The sequence below is a fragment of the Balaenoptera musculus genome, chromosome 3, assembly GCF_009873245.2.
Source record: "Balaenoptera musculus isolate JJ_BM4_2016_0621 chromosome 3, mBalMus1.pri.v3, whole genome shotgun sequence".
In the NCBI taxonomy this organism is placed as follows: Eukaryota; Metazoa; Chordata; class Mammalia; order Artiodactyla; family Balaenopteridae; genus Balaenoptera; species Balaenoptera musculus.
Window position 1 is genome coordinate 13520483 of NC_045787.1, and position 6577 is coordinate 13527059.

At 42.0% G+C, this 6577-nt stretch overlaps 1 pseudogene; it reads left to right on the forward strand.

Annotated features, from left to right (window-relative positions):
• The first annotated feature begins 5206 nt into the window (after positions 1–5206).
• Positions 5207–5962, forward strand: LOC118892960 (annotated as a pseudogene).
• Positions 5963–6577: the final 615 nt, after the last annotated feature.

The following is a 6577-nucleotide window of genomic DNA, read 5'->3' on the forward strand; positions in this document are numbered from 1 at the left end:
CCATATTCACTTCAACGTCTAAAACACTCCTAATATCATGAATCCCAATTGAGCCTCATATTTAGAGACTAAAAACTGTTCTGTGGAGAGAAGAGATTTATAAGCTGCTACTTAAGCCTCCCTTAGCAATATTACCCCTTATTACTGATGTACATAAAATTAGTACGAGAGCTAAATATTTTAGCAACCTCAGGCACCTTTTTGTAAACTATGCTCACTTTGCCATTTATCCAGATGCTCCTATGACCTCTTTGTGGAACCAGCAGTTTATGAACGGAAGCAATTTGATGTAGGCTGATGCCTTTGGAACCCAAAGGGCGATCCCTGCAGGACTGTGGGTTGGTAAATATTTAACAACTAGCTCTCTGTTTAAAAACTCTAACTGACAAATTTCCAAGGTATAAATATCCCCACTATGGCCAATTTCAAGCTACTAACATTATGTCACTGAACTCAGAGTTGGGGAGAGATGCCCATGGTGCACACTCACGAGCAGGTATGAGGCAGCTCAGGCATCCTCTGTGCTTATTGGATGGATTTATTAATTCTTCAAGCACTTGTGGATGCCCTGGGTGAGCCATCTCAAGTTCCATTTCTAATACTCACTCTCTCAGCAACCTCCAGTGCTATCTACCCTGTCCCTAGCTCTGCCTACCTTGGCCTCCTACTTCTTAGGGAACGTCTTGAGGTGATCTGAAGATATTCCATGAAATTCCTGCCCCTGCACATACAATGTCCAAATGTGTATCCACCCTCATGGTCTCACATCCATCCTCAAGAGACCATGAGGGTGGATGCAATGTCCCACATCTGCATCCACCCTCATGGTCTCTTTTCCAAGAAGAGCTTGTTCTTCCTTTAAGTTAAATCTTATATTCAGGAGCCATATCCTCAATTCCCTTTACAATTATTTTCACCCTCTTGGAGTTTTAATCCCTTTTTTGTATCCTTTCTTCTCAGCATGTAAATATGTTCCAGGCTTGCTCTTGATCATGGTTTTAAAAAGAATCATTTAATCCCACTTCCTCTCAGTATTCTTCTGTTCTTAGCCATGCTTCTTGAAGGAGTATTGTGGTAGGCAGAAATCTAAGATGGCTCCCAAGATGCCCAACCCCTGGCATACACACCCTGTATAATCATGAGGCTTTGAGAATGTGATGGATCTCTTTCCCATGGTTAGGTCATCTTACATGGCACAAATGAATTTATGAATAGGAATTATCCAGGTGCACCCGACCTAATCACATGAGCCCTTAAAATCTGGGTCTAGACGCCAAAGAAGTCAGTGATTTGAAGCATGAGAAGGATTTGATATATTATTGTTGACTCGGGAATGGAAGGGACCACATGGCAAGGAATGTGGCAGCATCTAGGAGCTCAGAGTGGTCTCCAGCCAATAGCCAGCAAGGAAATAGGGACCTCAGTCCTGCAACCACAGGAACTGAATTCAGCCATCAATAGGAATAAGACTGAAAGTGACCTCCAGACAGACAAGAACTCATCCTGGCCAACCTTGATTTTTTGCCCCAGTGAACACGGAAGCTTCCTTTATATTGTAGAAGGTCTTGCTGTGGATGCCCAAAGAGCCAGTCATTTAAAATTTTATGACACTTGGACTTTGGGATTAACATATACACACTTCTATATATATATATATATATAATAAATAACCAACAGGGACCTACTGTATAGCACAGGGAACTGTACTCAGTATCTTGTAATACCCTCTAAGGAAAAAGAATCTGAAAAAGAACATATACATATATAATATATATATATATATATATATATACACAAAACTAAATCACTTTGCTGTATACCTGAAACTAACACAACATTGTAAATCAACTATACTTTCAATTTTAAAAAATTAAATTAAATTTTAAAAATTTATGACATTTGAGTGAAGCAAATTCAACTAATTTTTGTATGAATTTTCTTTCATTATATACATGATGGGATTTATTTCTATCTTTCTACATTATTTTAACATATAAACATAAACACTTATATGCCTCCATATGGATCTGTCAATATACAGTCCCAACATTGAGCTTAGCACTGTTTGGACAATGAGATCTTCCCTTAAAGGAGTTTACAGCCTAGTTGGAAAAAATAGCATATGTACCCAAATAACTATCATGTGAGGAAAAAGTGATGGGTCACTAAAAGTGGAAATAAATTTCTATAATTTCAGAAATAAATTTAGATACATATATCAGAGAAAGGAGTCATTATTTCTTGCTGGAGGTTTGATCAACAAGGTGGTACATGATCCTTGGTCTGACGTGCAAATTGACCTAAGTAGCATTTTTCCATCACCTGAGTAGAAAGCCAGGATATTACTCACTCTTTCTAAAATTGTGGTTCCCTCACAGAGCACCCTGGATTCAGTTCAGTCCAAAAAAGACTTCTTTGGAAATTAGTTACTATTCTCAAAGGAATAAAACTCTGGGGTTTTAACCTTATTAAATTTCTTACATTAACAAATCCCAGCAGAGTAAAAAGGACTCATTGTTTCCTGGCGGCAGGATCCAGCCTCCTGGAGTGAGGGAACTTGGGTGGAATGACTTCTCACAAAGGCACATCCCAGGCAGAACAAGTAGCTCACTCTTGGGGGTCAGTTGAGGAGTTTCACTGAGAAGACAGTTTTCCCCAAATCTTTCACCAATCTCCCCCCAGGAAATATACTTCTGGATATTTTGCTCCCAATAGCTCCTCCTTGGGAGGGAAACAAAATATGCCATTATTACCTCACCTGTAGAGAATTTCATGGCTCGTCAGCTGTCACTGGAGACCTCAGAGAACAGGGTCCTTAGGCAACAGGGCATAGAAGACAGAGTGAGTCATTTGGAGGAGAAGAGAGGTGGGCTCAGGAATAGGTCAGATCCCCAGGACACGGATGAATGCAGATTGTATGGAGTAGAGACAGTAGGAAACTTCTCTAGGAGAGAAGAAACTGGAGAGAAGAGAAGGATGCAGGATGCAGGGACCTTCAACAGGTGAGCAGTGGAAGCTTAGAAAGGTATTGAACTTGCTCCAAGGTCACACACTTGACAGATCTGGGGAAGTGAGCTCAAATTAGGTCCTTTCTTTCTCTTGCTTCCCTCTGACTATATGAAGCCTGTCAGAGCAATATTTCCTTCTGAGATTGTAAGCTTCTGAATCATGAGAAAGAATTGATTCTTACTCACCTTTCCCTGACAGCCCGTGGCATGTAGGAGGTGTTAATAGATGTTTGTGGTGCAGAATTTATTTTTTCTTAATCATGAACATTCTACTCCTGTTCATGCAGCTCTACAAAACCTGTCCTGCCTATGTTCATACATGCACAAACACACACACACACACACACACACACACACAGAGTCTCATGGATTCCAGAAGAAATGTTTGGCTTTTGATTCCTTATGCACAGAGAACCATCCCAATCTGACCCTTGTTTTAGTGACCTTTTCTGCCTTTTGGATTGCTGGTATAGACTAAATCCGCATGAAAGTAATAGAATTTGCAGCAGTGGCCCCATATTGACCTATGTACTAGAATACACTGGGGAACTAAAAACTACAGATGCTGGGGCTCTAGCCTAGAGAATCATTTTTAATTGGTCTGGGATGGGGTTCAGATATCAAGAAACTTAAAGAGTTCCCCCTCCAGCTGATTTTAATGTACAGCCAGAACTGAGAAACACTAATGTAAATTTTATTGCTTTTCCATGGAGAAATGCACCGCCCCCCGCCCCCGACTAATGAAAGAATCAAAGGGAAGGGGCCCACGCAGCAGTATTTTTTAAGCTTCTCCCCCGTGATCACAATGTGTAGCCAGGGTTAAGAATCTCTGCATCAAAACAGTGGTTCTAGGCCAGTACACAGAGAAGAAACATGCAAGGAGATTTGTAAGACTACAAATCCAAGTAGCTCGCTCAGCCTAAATCAGGTTCCTTGGTTTGCAAAGCTTCCACTTCTGTCACTACTGGCGACGGAGGAGAGAATGAATGGGAGCAGACCGTGTGTGACTTGCTTGCTGGAACTCCTCACACCCCATTAAAGGTGGAGCACCCCATCACACGGAGTTGCTACTCTTGCAGACAAAGGAAAAAGCTCCCTAGAGAGGCTCTGAAAAGGAGACTGTGGAGTGTTGACAAGCTGACTTGGCAAAGAGGGTGTCCTAGACGGGCTTCTGTGCTTCCTGGTGGGTCTACGCTTAGTGCTGGTGTCTGGGAGTGACGTCATTGCCTTCAGTGGGACCAAGTTTATATCTACACGTAGTCGATCCTCCAAAAGTACTTGTTGAATGAATGAATCTAAAGAAAGTTCCCTATGAGCCTGAATCTCTGCCTCTCGGGTGTTCATCTAGCAACAGGAGTCCTTATGGAATTTGTTCCGGAGAGTTTACCGGTAATAAACAAGTCCAATCAACAGCTCCCGGCTATGATGAATCTTGGTCCTGACATTGGCCACTCTGCTGCTAGTGACAAAGTAAGAGAATGTCAGCTCTGAGTGTCAACTCTATCCTGTACCTGTCAACCCGCTCACCTCACAAGTGGAAGAGAAAAGCATTAAGGTTGCAACGTAACATCCGCTCGGAGGAAGCATCACTGTTGGTTTTTGGGAGCCTGACCTTGCCCTGAGCTGGTACATGAGAACTGCAGTTTGTCTAATGCGTAACCAGTTCCCATGTAATCTCGGCAAAATGTCAAAGGGAGTTTGAGACTTTCTTAGCATCACTTTGGTGGTTAAAGAATATTCTCTCTTTGGGTAACAACACATTTTATGAGGTTAGTTGCCTCTCACCTCAGGGCAATGTATTCCAACCCTTCACCTCCACTCCCTAACATAATGTTGAGTCCTTGGATAAAAATACAAGGAACTTCTGTTGAATGAGCTAGCTGCTGGAAATATTATGACTGCAGCTGAAAGAAATGAGGTGTGTACCACAGACCACATAAAACAATGAAAGCAATTTAAGGGCAAAATGTACAGAGTAACTAGGAACAGTTTTGCAATATCAAAAGCATATGAGTGGCCTGCTGCTTTGGGTGATACTCTGCAGACCTTGGTGTTCTCCCAGCCTGGTCTAGGAGACTCTCTGCATGAGACCTGGACAGCTAGCAACTTCCATCCTCAAAATCTGCCTTTCTGGTGCCCGAAGACCGCGGCCACTCTGGTGCCGGTGTGGTCTGCGCTCGGGGTGAGCGTGGTCCGTGCGGCGTTTCCTGTTCTCGCCCCTTTGCCGCTGCAGCTCGGGCCTTCCCTGACACAGACCGACCATGGCTTCAACTGTGGAGGAGCTACAGAAAGATCTAGAAGAGGTGAAGGTGCTGCTGGAAAAAACCACTAGAAAAAGAGTACGTGATGCCCTGACAGCTGAAAAATCCAAGATTGAGACAGAAATCAAGAACAAGATGCAGCAGAAATCACAGAGGAAAGCAGAGCTTCTGGAAAGTGAAAAGCCTGCCACTGTGGTTGCTCCTATTACGACAGATATACAGTGAAAATCAGCAGTTTTGGATGGGATCAGTCAGATAAGTTTGTGAAAATCTACATCACCTTAACTGGAGTTCATCAGGTCCCCGCTGAGAATGTGCAGGTGCATTTCACAGAGAGGTCATTTGATCTTGTGGTAAAGAATCTAAATGGGAAGAGTTACTCCATGATCGTGAACAATCTCTTGTAACCCATCTCTGTGGAAGGCAGTTCAAAAAAAGATCAAGACAGATACAGTTCTTATCTTATGCAGGAAGAAAGTGGAAAACACACGGTGGGTCTACCTGACTCAGGTTGAAAAAGAATGCAAAGAGAAAGAAAAGCCCTCCTACGACACTGAAACAGATCCTAGTGAGGGATTAATGAATGTTCTAAAGAAAATTTATGAAGATGGAGGTGATGATATGAAGTGAACCATTAATAAAGCCTGGGTGGAATCAAGAGAGAAGCAAGCAAAAGGAGAGGCAGAATTCTGAGACGTTAAAGTCTTTTTGGGAACTGTGATGTGGAAATATGGATGTTTCCAATAAGGAAATGTTGGTGAGCTGCACAGATAAATTTGACATATAACTACTTACACAATCTAAGTAAAGGCAATGAATTCTCCATTTCCTACTGGAGGATTTATTTAAATAAAATATGCTTATTAAACACTCCCTCCAAAGATGGTTTGCTTAGTAACTGGGTCATTTTATTCAAGAAAAGGGTAATGTTGTGTTCTAGTGTGAAATGTAAAGAAGCAATGTAAAGAAGCCTAATGAAAATGCCACATTGTGTGTATTATTGTTCAGCTAAGAGGTAGAAACAAAAGTTATTGCTTGCCTTTCAGTTCCTGACATCAGCTCCCACCAATGTAAGAATAAAAATAAAACGTGAATTTTGGCATAAAAAAAAAAAAATCAGCCTTTCTGGCCAGCCCTAGAGGGTCAAGTCAGCCATTAGGAACCAGAACTTTCCAGCGCGGTCCATTTCCTGCTGATTCAGAAGAGGGGCAAAAGCAAGGACAATTTGCAGTTGATTAAGCACCCTGTGATCTGTGTTTTTCCTTCTGGCTTGATTCCCTCCCTGTTGCCCTTTTAATGAAACACTTT